This window comes from Mytilus edulis, chromosome 4 (genome assembly GCF_963676685.1).
Source record: "Mytilus edulis chromosome 4, xbMytEdul2.2, whole genome shotgun sequence".
Lineage (NCBI taxonomy): Eukaryota > Metazoa > Mollusca > Bivalvia > Mytilida > Mytilidae > Mytilus > Mytilus edulis.
The window spans coordinates 9,005,158-9,026,583 of NC_092347.1; positions in this window are offsets into that span (position 1 = coordinate 9,005,158).

Consider the following 21,426-nt stretch of genomic DNA (forward strand, 5'->3'; position numbering starts at 1 on the left):
GTTAATCTGATCAACACTATATCCTTCGTTTCAAAAGTCTGATGAAGCGTGCAAAGGAACGAAAATACGAAAATAAACCATTAACGGTCATTTTCCGAGTTTGTAGTTTATCAATGTTTAAGGTAGATTCATGGTATACCGCCATATTGGATTGTACAATCACAGTACAAAATTGGTCTAGTTATTTGCCCAAATCAGCAAATGTGTAAACAGATTTGTAATTTAATGGTTAGACTGTTTATTTATATAAGATAAACTTGTTAATCTATTGTGTTATTCAAAATTTTTTAACAAATACCAAATTTTTTGATTTTGAAAATCATTTTTTTCAAATGAGCCATTTAAGGGGAGATAACTCTTTTAGTACAAAATTTATACTGGGCTGATAGGGAAATTTTTTATTTTTACCTGTGGCAATAAAACAAGTTCGGTGACACCATGTTTTCTTTTTATTTTCTTAAAACATATTATGAAAACTATCTACTCACAATTTATTTCAAAATTCTATCTCATAGAAATTTTTTTATGCACTCTTATGTGTTTTTTCATGAACAAACTAACCAAATTTAGGCAATTTTCAACGACTCATAGCTTGAAAAATAGCACGGTGACCAATACTTTTTATTATATTTTTGACAAAAGCATATTAAATTTTCATTTTGGCAAATTATAAGAAAATTCTGTCTCAAAAAACATTTACTTATGATCTACCTTAAATCTCGTCTACTAACAAGGGGCAAATCAAGTTTTCAATAAAAGCTGAAGAAACATATAACTGAATTCAATCCAAGTTTCGTGGTAAAAGGTTATTATCAATTCTTAAATATATTCATTGAAGAAGACATGAGAAAAGTTTGATTTATCAACCTTTAAACACATAAGTAATAATGTTTGGTCCATTCATAGGATATGCAGCATAACGTGAATATTTGATTCCAAATTCCTATTTCGATACTCTATTTGTAAATTACTTCGGGTATATGATTTTTTTTAAAGCCAGTTTACTTTTCTACATTATTTATGCAAATACATTATATTAAAAATTGTCGAATCCCGATGTGAAAACTGAATTATTATTAGCATTTCTCTTGAACTTGATTTGACCTTTTATATTTTTATTTGAGGGTCAGTGATGAATCTTTTGTAGACGAAACGTATACAATTTTATTCTTGTTTCTTTAATAAGTTGTGTTTTAAAGAATATTCCGGGAATATCAAACAAATTAAGATAGAAGAAATTTTACAAGTAAAAGTTTTTTTAGCGCTATACGAACCAAATTTGCCTAGAATTCATATCATACATTTGTAAAGGAAACGGTATGGTGGGTGCAACGAACAAAACGGAACGCAGCTATGGTTACCTGTAAAATTTGACAATGAAATATGATATACAAGGCTTAAGGCCTTTAGTTTTCTTGTTTGAATTGTTTTACATTGTCTTATCGGGGCCTTTTATAGTTGACTATGCGGTATGGGCTTTGCTCATTGTTGAAGGCCGTACGGTGACCTATAGTTGTTAATGTCTGTGTCATTTTGGTCTCTTGTGGACAGTTGTCTCATTGGCAATCATACCACATCTTCTTTTTTTTTATATTAGAATTTCAATCACCAGGAGCTAGTTCATTCTATTCGAGAATCGTCAGTGATGGAAATGAGAATGTACCACAAAGACCGCAACCGGACCAAAGATCAGAAAAAGGAACAAGGCCACTGTCCCGAACCATATTTTTCTTTCATTTAGTGGAATAAGTAACAAGGAGGACAGAAGATACCAAAAAGGAAAATTATAAACTTAAGTGTGATGAAAACAGTCCACTAACCAAAATAATGAAATTACAAAATACAGTCTTTAAAGTACTGCCAAACAAACTACACACAGTCGATGTTGTTACACTTCATGATGCACTACCTTAAATCAAAATTTTATAATTATACGGGACGGACGCCTAATACGGAAACAGAATCATCATTATAATCATATTCCGAATGAAAATAAATCATATTTACATAAACAATTAAACAAGTAAAAGAAAAAAAAAGAAAAAGATGCAGATCATATTACGACATCATGCATGTACAAAACATATCACATATCCTATGTTTTCGTTATGTTGAATTCATTGTTTGTACATATAAAGATTAAAGTATAAAAAAGTATCATATTTGAAGGTTATTCTGTCAACTGGATACTAGCGAATATCGTAAAAACTTGAGTACATATATTCCTTCAGTCCATTTTTAGTTTAAAAAAATCGGTTTAAACTAATTTCATTAAAAACATATTGTTTTACGTAGAAATCCTATACCTCCGCAACATCTCCAGTAGGGAATCATCAAACGCTATCTGAACCTTTTAAATAAAAGTGCTTATAGGCTGATACTGGAGGGAATGGGTAAAATAAAAAAAAAACGACTATTTGATTGTGTTTTAATCTCAAGGAAAAAAGTTCCATTACTTTAGATCAACAGATACAATTCATTAAAACAAAAACATGCAAGATCACAAACTTGATTAAGTTGGTCAGAATTTATTTGAATTAAGAGTAAGGAAAGTTTGAAATCAAGAATAAATAGGAGACCTTAGAGACGAAATTTACTGGAACGACATTAATAAGACAGTTGATTCTATAATGTACTTGTAGTAGTTATAGTTTCAACATTTAAAAACAGTATGAATATAAAAAATAGATATATAAAAAATATGAATATTAATAACAGATATACTATCAATAAAAGTATGAAAATTAAAGACATATATCCTATTCATAACTCAATTAGGATGAATGATAAATCTGATCAAATGAATTAAGGACATCTTAAGGACATCTTCAGAAGCATGCAATGTAATAGCGTTTTCTGACTGATGTAGTAGATAGCCATCTTTTACCTGCTTGAAACACAATGTTTAACCTACGTTTAAACTTTGAAACGGATGAAAATGTCAATAACTTAAAGTGTTCAAACCAGTCTTGTCTGCATAATAATGTTATCACTGCTTTATTCTCTTGATGGCATGTATGTTCAAATAACGGCATCGACGTTTATGAGCATGAGAAAACCACATCTAACAGCAATACATTTACGCTACAAACGATTGGCCTGCAACTGTTTACATTTTACAATACCTATAAACCTGATTCAAAGAATAAAGACTAGAAAATATGTTGTAAATTGCCTTAACATGATTTCGTCACACGAATGAAGTCAGAAACTGTACGGATATCTTCAAAGGGGAAAACATAATTTTGTTAATTGACAAGGCTTTCGCCTTTTATGATCTGTTTTTTCATTGCCTTGTATGTTTGATAGAGATGAAGTTGCAGAACTAGACAAATCTCATAAATTACTTCAAGTTTTATGATCGTATGTTATCATACAGACAAAAAGCAAAGCCATTAATCATCACGCACGTATAGACGATACCGAATATAATGATTAAAATATGGTGAACAACCTTATGACAAACGGCTCATTTGGTCTGGGTGCATCTACAATATTGGCCAAACAATTATAAATCAGACACGAACTATTCAACTGATGATCAACCTCTGCTTTTTTTTTGTCCTTTATAATGGCAATATTCTGTTTCGAACAACACAAAAAAGAAATAGTAAATGGGTAATCAATCTCGTATTATGACAGATATATCAAAATAATATTTATGTATAGTTCTTACATCAGCCATTTGTTATGCTCTACCTTGTATAGTTAGACCAGCAATATTATTTAAACATTCAATCATCAGTTTCTAAATTACATCGTTACAAATTGGTTTATATATGAATACATAAGAAGACCCTAAATATAGGCCATTTGGTTAGACATATGAAAGTTTACACGATAAAAGAAAAGAATTCCGAACCTGCACTAAAATGGCAACTTACATTAATAAAAATGTGTCGAACGAGGGAAACAATAATAAATCAATTATGAGAGTTATATAGGATAATGGTTTAAATGAAAATAAGATATTAACGATGGACGCAAAAGTCGAAACGCAATTATTGTTGATTTTCAGTAGAATTTTTTTTTCTGGATTTGAACTATCAAAATGTTCCCTTTTGTTTTCTAATACCAAACATGTAAACAAGCAATGTCAATATCAAACTAAATTTGGATATGTTTGGATGTTTGGTTCAAAGGAGTAAATAGTGGATGAAATATCAGTATTTTGATATCTGTAATAACTCGACCTTTGATCAAGAGATCGAACATGAAAAACCAATAGGGATCATTTTTGACGTAAGGCACATTATCCACACGGTATTGTAAATATCTGATTAATCGTTTACAAAAATCCAAAAACACCTTCAAAATAGCTGATAAACAACTTCAACCTACAACAAATATGCAATCTTCTTGTAAAGTTTCAGGAATATATATGGCTTGATGTCACAAAACATGTAGTCCCTAAAATTAATCAAGAAAAATCCTCAAACTAGCCTAAATTAGCTGGTGAAGATTTTTTTACTGATATTTTTATTGATTCAACCCAATTTTCATGAAAGGTAACTTTTATTCTGTTTAATTAATAACTGATTGTGTAACTCATTTTCCCATATATCTTAGAACTCGAAGAATTGATAGATTGGACAGTTAAGGAAGCATACATCATGTATGTCCAATCTGTGTCGTAAATCAGATTACCTCACATAACTCAGTATTGATTAGCTCTCAGCACGAACCGTTAATTAATCGACAGGAAATATTTCCTCTCTAAACTTAATTACTTATCTACCGCTCTTAATCATATTGTACTCCAGAATCCTGCAATGTGTCCGATCAACTTTACTGATTACGTTGTCCCCTGTGATTTTCTTCAATTTTAGTTCCTTGTCTCAGCAAATTCTTTTGTTGTAAAATTTTTCCAGAGACTAATTGGTGACAATTAGCACTAACGATCGGAAACACATATTGCGCACGGGTATCAAAACATAATTTAACATGTTAGATAAAATCAGTGGAAGTGCATACTGTTAAGACTTGTGTCAATCTGATTAAAATCAGATCCTTTCACTTAGTTGCATTGGAAACGCGCAGTAGTACTCAGACGAATTTTCATATTTGGTCATGTTCGAGTCATGTTTTGTTTCTTTTAGTTGCTTATTTACAGATTGCCCGATTTACTTTAATTGAATCGCTATAGTTGCTGGCATGTTTGAATTGTCTATTGTGTATTTTTTCGAACACGAAAGAACTGACTGAGATAGAGACCTATAGTCATCCGTATTTCTTCCATCCATTTATAACAAAAATACGTTCAAAACAGAATACAATTATTTGCAGTCATGGAGGATTATAATTGATACAATATATCTTATGACACAATCTGTATTCGTTTTTTGTAATACTCAAAGTCAGTATATTTCAAACAGACTGTCGGTACCTACTTATAACGTCTTCTTTTAACAGTGACACTTCAAATTCTCTACCGTTCTTCCCGATAAACATACTTTGCAGCACCCATCTACTATGTCTTTAATGTTTTTGTTAAAATTGTTCTTTTCCTGACTTAACATAAATTTGTTTCTAATGGACATCGAAAAACAACTGTCGATCAAGCAATCATTGTTCTTGTCTCTTTTGAGCTACACGATAATGCAATTTTGTTATTGGTCTGTTAATAAAAAAAGTTCCCTTTACTTATATCGTTAGTTTGTGTTTCTCGTACTACCGTATTATCTATCATGATATCATCTATCTGTTTATACGCTATTCTCTCTTTAAACGACTGACATTGTACACTTATCATAACATTGCATAATTTAATTACAAAACGAAAAAAACAATTGTACCATAGAAATACTAACATTGTGATAAAACACTTTATTAAGTGCACCAACACATTCACTTTCCTTTCTTAATTTCGAGGATAGTTCTCCTGAATTTGCAAAGATTGATTACACAAAAATGACTGAAAAATTGATGTTCATGTTGATTAAAATACTTCTTTATTAAAAGTAAATATGATAATTTTTTTTATGTTGCAACGATTTTAGATGAAACAAACCAAACCATATGAGGTTGTCCATGTGTATCATGTTGCTGGGCAAACATGTACCTGATAACAGATTCAGTATAATATTTTTTTTATAATTATGACTTAGCTATTTAATGAACCATGAAATCATTATCGTTCTATTGAAGTGGGCACAATTCACGATAAACTTTTGAATCTGTTGACTGGAATGTTACAAAAACCACATATTTAGTTTTTATTGACACGAAGAGATTATTGTTCCTTTAAATTGTATCAATACACAACTGTGAGTATTCATATGTGTTGTATGTAGCATGTGGTCAGATCTGAATTATTATAATTTTTAAAGCTTGTATCATTCTTGTAAGAAATGTTTGCTTCGATAGAAAACCGTTTAGTTTTCTCATTCTGTTGTAGTTCTACTGTAATCACTTCATTTCCGGACGGAGTTGACAAATGACAAGATTGAATTATCACTGGACGCTAGGACGAAGCTTTAGTAATGTCAATGACATATATGTATCTAACTGTATTCTATCATTTGGACGGATCCGTTCTGACTTGATTAAAACAAAATTGTTAATCCATTTTGATAATCAAATTATAATTTAGTACTAATACAGAAATTATTAGCATTTTAAGATGATATGCGATTCTGTATAATTTCTTTAAAAAAGTAACACACGAGTGATCTATTAGAAATAATCCAAAAAAATAGCATAACAGGATCCACACGAACATTCCTATGTGTAGCTTCCTCTAAAAAAATGATTAAAAATGGTTTGATGAAGGTAAGTTGGTATTCTGAACCAATTACATTGAGTGGACAATCTGATCGATATCGTAGTCACATCAATTGTTTGCGATTTTTTGTTACCATTATCCTTTCCCCATTTTAAAAATTAAACCGTTTTTCATTGAGGAATTATCAGTATTTTTACAAATTTGGCAGCTATTATTGTTCTATCTTAGGTGTCTATGATGTCTTTCAACGTTACAGGTCATCCCTTTTATGGATGTAGATTTATCTTGTTCACCATCATCCTTACGTGGAAATAAGACCAATATTGGGCCCGGATCTGCGTCGCTGCATGTGATTGATTTGGGTCGCATATATACTGAAGTATAACTGATCATTCCCTTTATTTGAAGACAAGCAAGGTTTGATGAAAAATGTCACTATCGATGGCCACACAGTATATGTAAACATTGGTAGCTCGCGGTAAGCAGATCCTTCTCCACATGTGGCACCCGTTGTGTTGCTTATGTGGTGAAAACAAATCCGGTAAATGCTCTAATTCGGTAGGTCACATTTATGAAAGGGAAGGGGATTGTAGTTTCGACGTAAGAAAAATATCCGATATCATTAGTGAAATGGTTATTCCATAACGGTCAACCAACTCGTGATGGCGTCCGTAAAATTTACGAAGGGATGATTTCAACTTCACCATTTGGAACTCTTGGTTTAATATCTCTTTGTGAGAAAATCATGATAGGAAATGGAAGCACGGGAATATCGTATCAATTGGGAGATATATACCCCGTATGCAGGTGCTGTTGGAATGTTGCTATTTAGAAATGGAAAATTCACAATTGGAAAAATGACATCATCTCTTTTGTCGTAAAGTTTTGTTTTCAACCGATCCTGATTGTCAATTTCTGGATGTAAGTCAAAATATGAGGCCGACTTAACTGTATCCTTGATATCTAATTCGATGGGATAGATGCGTTCAAACTGCAAATCAAAATGTAAACCATTCCGTTATTTTCAAGTAGGAAAGCAACTTTGACGAACATAATATTCCTACCAAAGATGATTTGTACAGACGAGCTGCTTTCGGATTCGGTGACAAATGTAGAAATAAACACATTTGGTTAGGCTGATTTATGCTAAGAAGGTTGATAGATAAGGACAAGGAATTTATGGTGTTTTTTGCGATATTTTAAATTTGATGATTCAAGTTCTAATTATCTCTCGTTTTGTTTCTTAGCATCCCTTTTTCAAATGCATTTTGATGTTCCGGGCTTCCTTGTTCAAACTGTTTTCAATATATTTTCGTCTCATTTCATTTATATCATTCACAACGTTCCTTACAGATGTTCACCACACATGTTCTTCCTGTTTGAAATTATGTTCGGTAATTAGATTATGAAAATATTTTTTTTTTTTTTGCATGGTACAACAGGGATTATCACACGCTGCTTACAGACTGTATGATCGTGGATAGACTCATCATAGATACCAGGATTTAAATGTTGTACTTATGCCAGACGTGAGTTTTGTCTACAACAGACGCACCAATGACGCTCGAAAAACAAAAAGGTCAAACAAATAACTAATTTGAAGAGCCTTACGTTTTGCCAAATACAAGGTATGCTACTCCTGACGCTTTATATTTCTTTGCAATGATTCTACTACGAATGCGTCAGTTCTTTACCTGGCGTGTTGATGCTGTTTTGTTTTCTTACTTTTTTCAGCACTAAAGTATTATTTTCATTTTTTTTAAGTCTTACTTTTTTTGCTGCGTATGTTCGAATTCATATGTGCAATAAAAGAGGACGACGGCATTAAAAAAGTCAATGTCTTCCAAAAATGACGTTACATCCCATTAAAATAGGTGTCATTATTGCCTTTTCCGTATTCAGTGAGCCACTTATACAAATAGATAAGGAGATATGTGTATGATACAACACCCTCTCACTTTGAATGTGATAATAAGTCACTTTTAGCCCGCCAATGAGGCTTACATTACTTATAACACTTTTCATTTATAATAAAGACAGGATACCACGTTTTGAAATTTTTCGCTTGTTCACCATTCACGAGTCTGTTTATGTCTCGGTATCATATATTGATGTGATTCTGAGAGAACGGAAGTGTTATACGGACAGATTATGGTAACTTAAATTACTAAAACATTGAATGCAACCATCATCAACCACACATTGATTATAATTTGATAAACAATGAATCTGTAAAGAATTAGTTTGCCAACGAATGACATCATCTCTTTTGTCGTAAAGTTTTGTTTTCAACCGATCCTGATTGTCAATTTCTGGATGTAAGTCAAAATATGAGGCCGACTTAACTGTATCCTTGATATCTAATTCGATGGGATAGATGCGTTCAAACTGCAAATCAAAATGTAAACCATTCCGTTATTTTCAAGTAGGAAAGCAACTTTGACGAACATAATATTCCTACCAAAGATGATTTGTACAGACGAGCTGCTTTCGGATTCGGTGAAAAAATGTAGAAATAATCACATTTGGTTAGGCTGATTTATGCTAAGAAGGTTGATAGATAAGGACAAGGAATTTATGGTGTTTTTTGCGATATTTTAAATTTGATGATTCAAGTTTTAATTATCTCTCGTTTTGTTTCTTAGCATCCCTTTTTCAAATGCATTTTGATGTTCCGGGCTTCCTTGTTCAAACTGTTTTCAATATATTTTCGTCTCATTTCATTGATATCATTTACAACGTTCCTTACAGATGTTCACCACACATGTTCTTCCTGTTTGAAATTATGTTCGGTAATTAGATTATGAAAATATTTTTTTTTTTTTGCATGGTACAACAGTGATTATCACACGCTGCTTACAGACTGTATGATCGTGGATAGACTCATCATAGATACCAGGATTTAAATGTTGTACTTATGCCAGACGTGAGTTTTGTCTACAACAGACGCACCAATGACGCTCGAAAAACAAAAAGGTCAAACAAATAACTAATTTGAAGAGCCTTACGTTTTGCCAAATACAAGGTATGCTACTCCTGACGCTTTATATTTCTTTGCAATGATTCTACTACGAATGCGTCAGTTCTTTACCTGGCGTGTTGATGCTGTTTTGTTTTCTTACTTTTTTCAGCACTAAAAGTATTATTTTCATTTTTTTTAAGTCTTACTTTTTTTGCTGCGTATGTTCGAATTCATATGTGCAATAAAAGAGGACGACGGCATTAAAAAAGTCAATGTCTTCCAAAAATGACGTTACATCCCATTAAAATAGGTGTCATTATTGCCTTTTCCGTATTCAGTGAGCCACTTATACAAATAGATAAGGAGATATGTGTATGATACAACACCCTCTCACTTTGAATGTGATAATAAGTCACTTTTAGCCCGCCAATGAGGCTTACATTACTTATAACACTTTTCATTTATAATAAAGACAGGATACCACGTTTTGAAATTTTTCGCTTGTTCACCATTCACGAGTCTGTTTATGTTTCGGTATCATATATTGATGTGATTCTGAGAGAACGGAAGTGTTATACGGACAGATTATGGTAACTTAAATGACTAAAACATTGAATGCAACCATCATCAACCACACATTGATTATAATTTGATAAACAATGAATCTGTAAAGAATTAGTTTGCCAACGAATACATTAATACTTAATATTAATCAGTAAAGAATTAAAAGTATTTGATTAATTGCTTGTAGTCATTCGTTGTTGGTGTTGATACTTGTCTATTCATTGTAGTTGGGCTGCAGTATTAAGGCATGGTTCTTTTCCTATATTTTGAGATAAAATATATATTTAATTTAGTTTTTTCTCTAACGCCTATTTGGTTTTAATTTGAATTCTTTAATATACAATAACTCAAAACTGAAAAGGGGAATTGTAATAAGTCCTATTGTTTGCGCATACAATTCCAAACACAGTAGTTTCTTCATTCCATCGTTTCAATATAACTATAGTTATTGTATTGGTTGTAAGCTTTTAACGTAATAATATCAGTAATGCCCTTTTAGAGGTCATAGAATTAACACATATTATCGAAATCGATTATGAAGCATACGGTCGGATAGGGTATTATTTAGTTTGTTTGACTTGACGTACATGTACAGGTTGTTCTAATACTTTTTGATACCCCAATTATGAAGCAGTGTGCATGTTTTTGGATTGAATGAGCCTCTTACATACTATAAGGATCAACATGATTTACTAATATTAATGTACAGTAACTGATCACAGGTGATAATAGTCCCCATAAATCTACTAAACAATATTTTAAGACTGTAGAAAAAGTAGTAGGTGGTTGGACAAAGCCCCAATATGATCAACAAATCTAGTAAAATGTTTGACATATGATTTGATAATTGCACAATGAATCATACTTAAAACAATAACTAGATTATATTGTATTCTTTGACGTCACAATTGGCATCTTATCAATCATCCGACAACCACAGTCAAAGTACATAATTGCTTGTTGATTATATCTTAATCAATGGACACCGATTGATTTGTTTAACGTTAAAACTATTGTTTTTTCGATTTATTATACCAAAAAAAAAATCACTAGTGACGCTAAAAGAAAATAAGTCGAAATGACCAAATAAAGTACGAGTTGAAGAGCGTTGAAGACCCAAAATTCCGTTCCGTTTTGTTTGATACATATAGCTAATGAAATCTATTCTCGGCGTTGAAAATTTAAAGTATTTCTAAAACTCAATGAAAAAATAGCTAATTTATAAATTAACCATATCAATAATAATACTTAACAAGTGTTCAATCACATTTTCTGATTGAAAGCACTTCTTGCTCTATGTGTGGACGTTTACCAGCAAGTGATATCTGTGCTTTATACAAATCAATTACCAATTCAGTCGGCAAGTTGTTCTAAATTGGAAGGAATGCATTAATTTGTAAATGTTTTGTTATTCCATCTCTTCAGTTATTCAGAAAAAGAACTTTTCTTTAGACGAATTAATCAGATATATATACGACAAATTGACATTATTTCCCAGGAGATCTAAACCTAGACAGAAGAAGCAAAGACACTGCTCCTCATAGATGAAAGCATTTGAATGCATATTTTCTGAGAATAATTGCAAAACAAGTTTTTTATCTATTTTATCGCTGAAATAAAATTTCATTGTGAAATCAAGAATCGTGTAGAATCGTATTTAATAAATTGCTTGTAATTTGGGCTAAAAGTATGCCACTGGTTGTTTTCCTCATGCCAGCCCAGCTTTTATGTTGACATGACGTATCCTTGATATTTACATTTTCTATGAATACTAAACATATAATGTTAAGCTATCCGAAACTCTAAGGCATGTTCTATCCAAATATAAAGTTTGCCTTTAGCCAATTCTGGCTCAATGTTTTTGATTTTTTTTTAAAGCAGCACAACTTCATATTTGATTTGGACCACCCAAGGTTTTTATTTCAAACGCTACTGATGATCTATATAGACCGGAACATGTGTCAAGCGTTCAAACGTATTAATCCACGTATCTTTAAATATGTTGAAGCCACAAACTTAAAAAAACGTTTTGAGGATATGAAACAAAAATAGAACTAAACAGATCAGCCACATTAGTCTACTAAATAATTAGTATTGTTGAAGCAAATCCATATTAATATGAACGATAGTAGCGTCTATACTAATCTAATTGTTATAAGTATATCATCAATGTTAAACTAGTCTAGACACTTAACAGATATATTTGTACAAAACAAATGATATTATCGATAATGATGATATGCATTGATTTGAAGGTCATACATTACGATTGATTGTTTTGATATATTACACCACTTCAGCGCTATTGTCTATATGATGCGGAGTCAGTTTTCATTGGTGAAGGAAGCCGGATTGTAAGGAGAGAATCACAGACGTTCGACAGGAAAACTGACAATCTTTGTCATTTGGGATCGGAATCGAAAGCATTGTTAATATTTTTTAGTTATTTGCCCTGAATTTCTTTCACGCAATGTTGTCATTTAAAGATATGTTAAACGTTGCCATATAAGCTGGAGATTTGGCTAGTCATAAATCTAGGTGCAACCCATGATTTCCACTTAAAATGTCCCGATCAAGTCAGGGATATGTTGAAAAACTTGTGTCTAATCGGTATGTCTTTTTTGAACATTTTAAAAATATGTTCAAACTATACTAAACTAGGGATATGTCAGTTAAAAAAATATTGTTTCTATGTATGTTGCATTTGTGTGTTATTTTGTTGCACTTCAGTGTTTCTGTTGTTCCGTTGTTTTTCTCTTATAAATGATTTGTTTCCCTAGGTTTAAACTCGAATCAATCTATGACTTTTGAATAGCGGAATTCTACTGTTGCCTTTATTTATACCTTTTTTTCGGTGAAAATATAGACGAGGACTACACACTTCAAACGTGTGATTTTTTTACAATAAAATTTTAATTTAACAAACAAAACATATAAACGTAATGTTAAAGTACCATTTATAACATACAATTGATTTCATATTCAATCTTTGAGATAATTGCTCTAATAGTCTGGAACGTTAAAAATTCTATATATAATTCCATCATGACAGTTTGAAATTATTGGATAATTAAGCAATACAATACAAAAAGATTTTTAATTGATAAAAATCCAATTTCAGCTGAAATAATAATTAAAAACACGTTTCTTTCTAAATAGCTTTTAAAATCTTATATCATGTAAAATCATTTCATATTATGATTTGATTCTTAATTTTCATCATCTGTATGTTTATTACCTTAATACAAAATACGGTTAATAATAAGAATGTCAGTAAGCACAAAACGTCTATGTTTTGCATTTAATTTTATACAACAAACATTTCATGAATGTCCAAAACCAACATATCAATCATTTACCAAACTTTGTTCACTTTTAAAATGTTCCAGTTTTACTAATAGTCGTTAACTTGTATGGAATTAAATACATTTCCAGGGAAAGATAAATTGCAACCTTGTGACATATTACCGATGCAATTTATTTCTTATAAATCTTTAATTTGTCGAATGTTCTCCTTGTATGGACAAATGATTTATATATTGGTGTTATATATCAGGTCCTCTGTATGTTTTGATTTGAGTGTTTAGCACTAGGATGTGTTTTATCAATCTGACCAACATAGCATAAAGTCTTTAATATTTACATTTAAACTCAAATAGCGTTCTAGATGGTGTTTTATTCCAAATGAAAATATCAATCAGTTCTGATATAGTAAAATAGAAAGGTGTGTCCTACTGATATTAATTCAGCTGTTCGCCCACAGGACAAACTAGCAACAAAAATAATCTAAAACGAAACAATACTCAATGCTTCCTTTCCGGGTAAGTCTGGGTTTTTAAAAATATTCCCCGTAACCTACCGTTTGCTCATGCACTTGATCAAACAAAGGAATGCTAATAATTTAAGACTGGCAGTCAGATATCTTATTTACTGAGAATGGGATAATGGTTGGGTGGATAAGTGTTTTACAATGGAAGGTTTTGCAAGCAACGTGTTTATTTGATAAAAACTAAACCTTGCTGAGCTGAATTTTGTAACTTGTTACTTCACAAGGTACGGTACGTTAGAAGAACTAGAAGAGATTGTATTCTACAAGGCCACATTATTTCGACCTCGAGCTAACAAGCCTAACATCTTACTCCTAAATTCCACAAACACAGTGGAAAGGTAGCAAAGTTCAATTTCCAAGTCTTTGATTTGCTTTATACTGTTGACCGAAGGCTAATATCCTACAGGATTTTGCCACTGTTTACCCTCCAGTTGCCGAACCAGTCGAGCCACACAAAACAAATTTGTATTTGCTATCCCTAGAGGTACATTATTGCCAAATCTGATGATTCTACCTTTAGAAAAACTGTGGTTCCAATTTGAGCTCAAGGAAAGTCCAAATTAATCGAAAAACATGTTCAAAGCTAATTGATTAATCACTATATCTGAAATAAAGATAATGCCTGATAATTGCTGAAGGAATATATCTCCACATTCAAAACTGATTCCACATTTGGATAGTCTATAGATTAAGTCCTTGTTTGGTTTGATCAGGTATATTATATTGGTATTAGGGTTTCCTTTTTAGAATATTGTGGCAGAGCATCTATGAAGGGAACTTTTGATTGTCAAAATTTGCATCTGGTGGAGTAAAATGCAACTATTATGTACCTTGTGTGCATTTGAATATTATGAACATAAGGTTGGTCAAATAACTTCGTTGTACATGTATCTTGTCATTTTTAAGATTTAACGAAAGTAGGAGTTTTCCTTAAACTTGCAATAAAAGTTACTCCATATTATGCTTTATAATTTCACTTGCATCAAAGAATGGTGTGTTATAGTTGGGCCAGAACCTCAACTGTCTCATTATAACCTTTCATGCTGCAGTATTGTAGCATGGCAGGACATTTAATATTTCTATATTGATACGATATTATATGATTTGAGATTCTCGAGATTCTTGATTTGATCAACTGTCAAGTTTAATACTCACTTTGAAAATTTAAGGGACGCCCTTTCAACTTGGTATTTTTGACGGGTATCGCAGATCGAGCAGAAACTATTTATCCGTTTGGAGCTCCCAAGTTCATTTAATTTTGTTATTTTAGGGGGTGGGAGGTGGCTACTGTGGCACGATGTTTAATTTAGTTAGATATTTAGTAATGGAATTTATTTTGTAGTTTAGAAACGCAATGTTGCAAGTCTGTTTTATCATAGTTATCTGTCTCTCTTAATATTATGTTTTCGATTTTGTTTTTATATCTTTAGATTGGGTTTTTAAATACTTGATTCATTAATTTGATTACTTTGTTTATGAAATAAAAGGTTATGCGATGTAAAGATTTGTCGAATCGCACATGCGCCTCTGTTTTCAACTGTCAACATAAATTTTGTATTTCAGATGAATCGTACAAGCAATATGATATATGTCTCATTATCATTGCAGTATTTTGCAATTAGCTCAACAGATGCAATAATATGTAAGTTTTATATGGATAAATACAATTCTACAATATACTTCATGTTAAAGTACAATTTAGTGTCTACATTTATGGTACTTGCGCCTTAATAACAATAATAATAGAAATTCAAACGTATACTTTACTATTCTGTTTTTTTTTAATACTTAAATACCCACATCCAATAATACCAGTTTAAAAACTGATTAAATGTGACAAATCGAATGAATAATTACAATAAGGTTTAATAATACATGTTTTATTTGATAAAATATTATGTTTATGATGTATATCTGTTCAGGAATGTTAGTCATTGATGGAATGCACTGCACTGAATGTTTGAACAATCATAATGAATTATTCAATATCTTTCATTGACAGGAGTTCTAGGGACACTTAGTATAGTTCTTATTAGAAACCACATTTATATTGTTTAAAGACAAAATTTATGTCTAATTTCATGACATTGCATAATCGTTTTGTTCCCAGTCTTTCAGATCATATATATTCATTGTAAGTAATTACATAAATATGTTTTACTCATTTCTTATAAATCAAACTTCCAAAATAATAAGCAAAAAGAAAAAACCAACCACATATTTATTATAGTATAGAAGTAAGTCAATGTCAACTTTTCTTGATGAAGTTTTCAACCAGTATAGACATTGTTACATATCACGGTTGTTTTTTTTCAAGTTAGAGAGTACTTATTTTCAAAGAATTTACTACATGTATCATATAAAGATATCACCTTCATATACTTTTTGTTTTAACCGGGAGCAATGTATTAATTGTCCATTTATTTGTGCTTGGTACGTAGATTTGAATACAAAAAAACACCACCGATTTATTGTAATAACAAAATGTTATACAACTTGTAAAAGAATGCTGTTCTCCGCCATTTATCTCTTTAAGGCACATGGAACACTACACTTATTGTCTCACTTAATTTTTTTTCCACCGAACTTTTATATTTACGTACTTAACTGACAACAAATCTCAAAATGTCGGTCATATCCGTTGAGTCTGTTGATTACTGTCGAACGAATGAAAACGTACATTTATAAAGGCGACATTTGGTCAGTATACTTCTAAGGTATCATATCATTATATGAGTGAAGGCATTTAAAAAGGCCACATTGGGTATACTTCTAAGGTATCATGTCTTAATATGTGATAGTGATGATCAGCCTACATTTATTAAGGCAACATTGGATCAGTTTACTTCTAAGGTATCATGTCTTAATATGAGTGAGTGATAAGAAGCATACATTCATTATGGCGACATTAGGTTGATACTTCTGAGGTATGTTGTCTTAATCTGAGTGAGTGATAATAAGCTTATTTCTGGTGTTCCTTTAGTGGTAGGCACAGTTCAATATTTTTGCAGTAATTTTTCAATCTCAGACAGTAATTTCTTTGTGACAGAGGAGAAACTCGTATACAGACAAATTGTGTAAATCAGTGTTACATCTTTCAGTCTACAACTGGTGTCTACAGTGAATATATCGGTTAACATCTTTAGTTGTGTGTTAATCTTTTCTATCGAGACGTCATTGAATACAATTGATGTTGAAATCTTCTAAAATTTACAGAAATAAGGAGAAGTGATTATATTTCTTTACTACTATATGTGGTAAAAAAACAAACCTAACAAAGACATTGTCCTCCAATTGACGAAGGAAATATATTTGATGCCACTTAATATGTATCTTGTACTGAAGTTGTCTTTCCTTAAACCGAGATGGATACATTATGTAGTTGTTCTGTGTCTGTAAATAAATTATTATTGCTGTTCAAGTTTAAAAAGTTCGTAAAATTTTCCATCATAGTCAACAATACGTATTGTAGTGTTGCATAAAAGATTTACATATGTTTGATTATAAAAATCAGATCAAACCGTGGGATTATTCTGTAGCAATTATAACCTGTATAATGTTGCTTTAATATCCCCACCCCATTTCTGCTTTAAATCTCAACTATATAAAAGTTGCTTGAAAATCGAGGGTGAGTATCAATAAAAATGTGTTAAACAATATGACTAGTGGCAAGTAATTTATAAATGTCCGGACAAAAATACCAAACCAAAAAACAAATCTCTAAGGTAGTTTCTGCAAAGTGTGGCAACGGATCAAAATATCCAAAACCACTTGCCAGGAATTGAGAAAAAGGAATGCGAGGAAATTCAGTCACACAACAAGAGAAATAAAGACAATTCTAGAAAAAAATTATAACATTGAATTGTCAGGTATTTCATTAAAGAAAGTTACAAAGATCAACCGTGGCAACATTTTACTTTTTAGTATTGTTATTTAATCTTGCAAAATTTAACTTTATGTCCATGTATGTCAATTTATCTTAGTACCTCCTTTATATTTATGGGGATATGACTGGTTAGCGGACTACACATGATGACTATAAACATTTGGTAAAAGGTGCCTTAAAAATATACATGGTTAGTTACCATATAGGGTTAGCAACCATATGAGGTTAATAAGGAGTTACTTCTCTTTCAAAACAAGACAAAAAACACCTGATAGGTTTAAACAGACTACGAAACTGATGTTGAACGATTGAAATACATTAATAAATCAAATCTAAAGGTTTCACATTGTTATTTTTAGCATTGTGTTTTCTATAGACAAAAGGAAGTAGGTTCTTAAACATGTTAAAACTAAGTATTGAAAACTTAATGCCTTTCATATGCGAACAGTCTAAATACCACATGTGAAGACAGTCGGTAAGATTAATTCGTTACACGGTGTGCTAGTGACATAATAAGATATATATATAGGGTCGCTCACACACCTTGTAACTAATAATATACAATGAATTACTAAATAAGGATACGGGCCGTCGGAGAATACCTGATGGGACTATTAGTTTTATAGAAGATTATGTTTAATGCATATGGAGTAGCTATTGTGTGGTGGGTCTATGCTTTTCTTTCTTCGGAAAGTAATGATTTTCTTTCTTTTATTATTAAAAATGGTCTTATCCATTTTATGTTTGTTTTTGTTCTAAACTTGCAGGTTAAAACATTGCCAATAATTAGCTTCTTCCTATCAAAGGATCGTAATATAATCATTGAGAGCAATAAATGCTATGGAACAATTAAGAAACAATTCATAAAAGTGTTGTTTATTAGACATGTTAGACTTGTTAATTCATTACATGACTTTGAAACTATTGAAACCTTGTGCAGATGAGTTTATCAGGTTGTGGACAACCCGCGAGATAGGGAACTATTCCCTAAAACGGTTCAATCCCTTATTTGAGTAATCATTAAATACAGTTAAAAACTTTTTTAAAAAAGGTCTTTTTATTAGAAATGGCACAAATTTGGAAAAAATTCTTTCGAAGAACTTAATTTTTATTATGGTTTCTTACAAAGTTAGAAGCCTTGAAATTGTAAATATTTCGATGTTGTCATACATGAAGGCTTGTAACTTCGCAGTAAATCAATATGGACTATTCATTTCGTGGTGAATTTGCTGAATGTTTCACTAATATTTGTCGTTTTAAGAAAGAAAAAAGCTACAATGAAGAAAAAATACCTTTTTGCAAAGTGATTATTACTCCTTTGGGGAAAATTTCCACATTTGACGGGTTGTATACTTCTAATAAAGTGGTTAAAAAGTTTCAAAACCATGATTTGGATGTTCCAACATTCATTTTGATTAAAGATTGTCTGATTGGCCATGAAAAGACTTCTTTATAAAGATCGAATGACGTCACATTTTGTCCGAATGAGATGAAATATTATCTCTGGTAAATCAGACAATAAATCACGTAAATCAGCACTGATTAGCACAACACAGACAACTTAATTAATGGACAGCAATTTTTTTTATCAAAGTTACAGCAGTAATGTTGTTGTTTACAATACACAATTCCAAATTATAATCGTATACAAGTCGTTGTGTTAATGTACGTAGCATTGTATATTTTTTCAATTTATTTTATGCGTGAATCTTTTTTCTTAACGACTCGAACCATTAGTTAAAATGATCAATGCCCACTACCAAGACGTGCTTTGACTGATATATTTTTTTCATAGAACAATGTTACTTGCTTCTATTAAACAGTATCACTAGTATTAAGAATTAAAAACAAAAGATATGCCATATAATCAATTTAATCTCAGGGTTGCATATTATATTATAGAATAATATTTTCAAGAATGTGTAAAAATTAAAAAAAATGTAAAACTAAAAAATACTGAACTCCAATGAAAATTCAGAATGGAATGCCTATGACGCTAAAATTTTTAACGTATTGTATTTATATTAAAATTATTATTGATATTTGCGTTCCATTTTAGAATATAGCAGCCAAAGGAGATAAAAACAGCCAGATTTTGATTTGTTCAGCGATCATATAATATAAGTGCAATAGCCAGAGCAAAAATCTACAAGAAATGTATTTGCATTAATGTTTTGACAACAACATATATATTAGTTGCAAACGGGCAAAACTATTCAGAAAAATATACAGGACAAGTGATGTTTACGATATATAAACGTGAGTAGCATATATAAAGTCACGAGAAACATTAATGGAAATTGAGACATTAAAAATGTCACTTTAATGATCGTAGTTTCTCGAAAAGGTTAACTTGAACGTTGAACAACGAGAAGTATATGGTTTAAAAAACCGCACTCTAATTATTTTTTTAGAGAGAAGAAAGATATATATGTATCAAAGTGTAGCAATTATAAATGATATTACCGGTGACCTACCATAACTGATTTGTCTTTGGAAAGAAAACATATGCTGTATACAGAGACAATTTATTATTTAGTACATGTAATTAAAGCCAAAGTGACCAATCTAACACCTTTATTTGATTAAGCAGACATTTCTAAAGCTTTGCCCGCTAGGTCCGGTGACAATTTAATCTATGGCATTTGTCAATTTCGACCAGGAAATGAATATTGGAATAAACAAAAAGAAAGCAGGTCTGACTGATATATTGGATTTCTCATTAACATAATAATACTTTTCACATTTTTCACATTAGATAATGCTATCAATCTCCAGAACAACAAATTCCTACAAATGAATGTTGATTTGTTCATTACACTTGGTCTTGTCTCAACTTGTTTATTCAGAATACATTCAGGATGGGATATAGCTCTTAGATCGGTTATAAATAAAGGCAACAGTAGTATACCGCTGTTCAAAAGTCATAAATCGATTGAGTGAAAGCAAATCCTGTGCACAAACAGAACCGAGAGACACACGACAGCTCTAAGAGGAAAACAACGAAATAACAGAATACAAAAAAGCAACAAAAAACAAACAACAATGCAACAGTCATAGAAACGAAGGATTTGTTAAGAACAAAAGGTTGGCTGAACCTGGTTTCGAGGCTAGCCAAACCTTCGCGTGTTATGGCAATGTTGAATATACCGCTAAAATAACAACATTACATGACAATGCAATTATACATCACAAAAGTGAAATAGTTTAAACTAATAAAACTATATACAGGCTTTTAGAGTAGCTTTGAATCACTTTATCCTATCGGCTTAGGTTGTTTTAGATGAAGTTGATTCCAATTTCTAATAGATTACCTTAGCCATATGTGGCACTGATTTTTGGAATTTTGGGTCCTCAATGCTTTTTAACTTTGTACTTGTTTGGCTTTATTACTATTTTGATCTGAGTCTTATGTAGACTAATCGCGCGTCTGGCGTATTCAATTATAATCCTTGTACCTT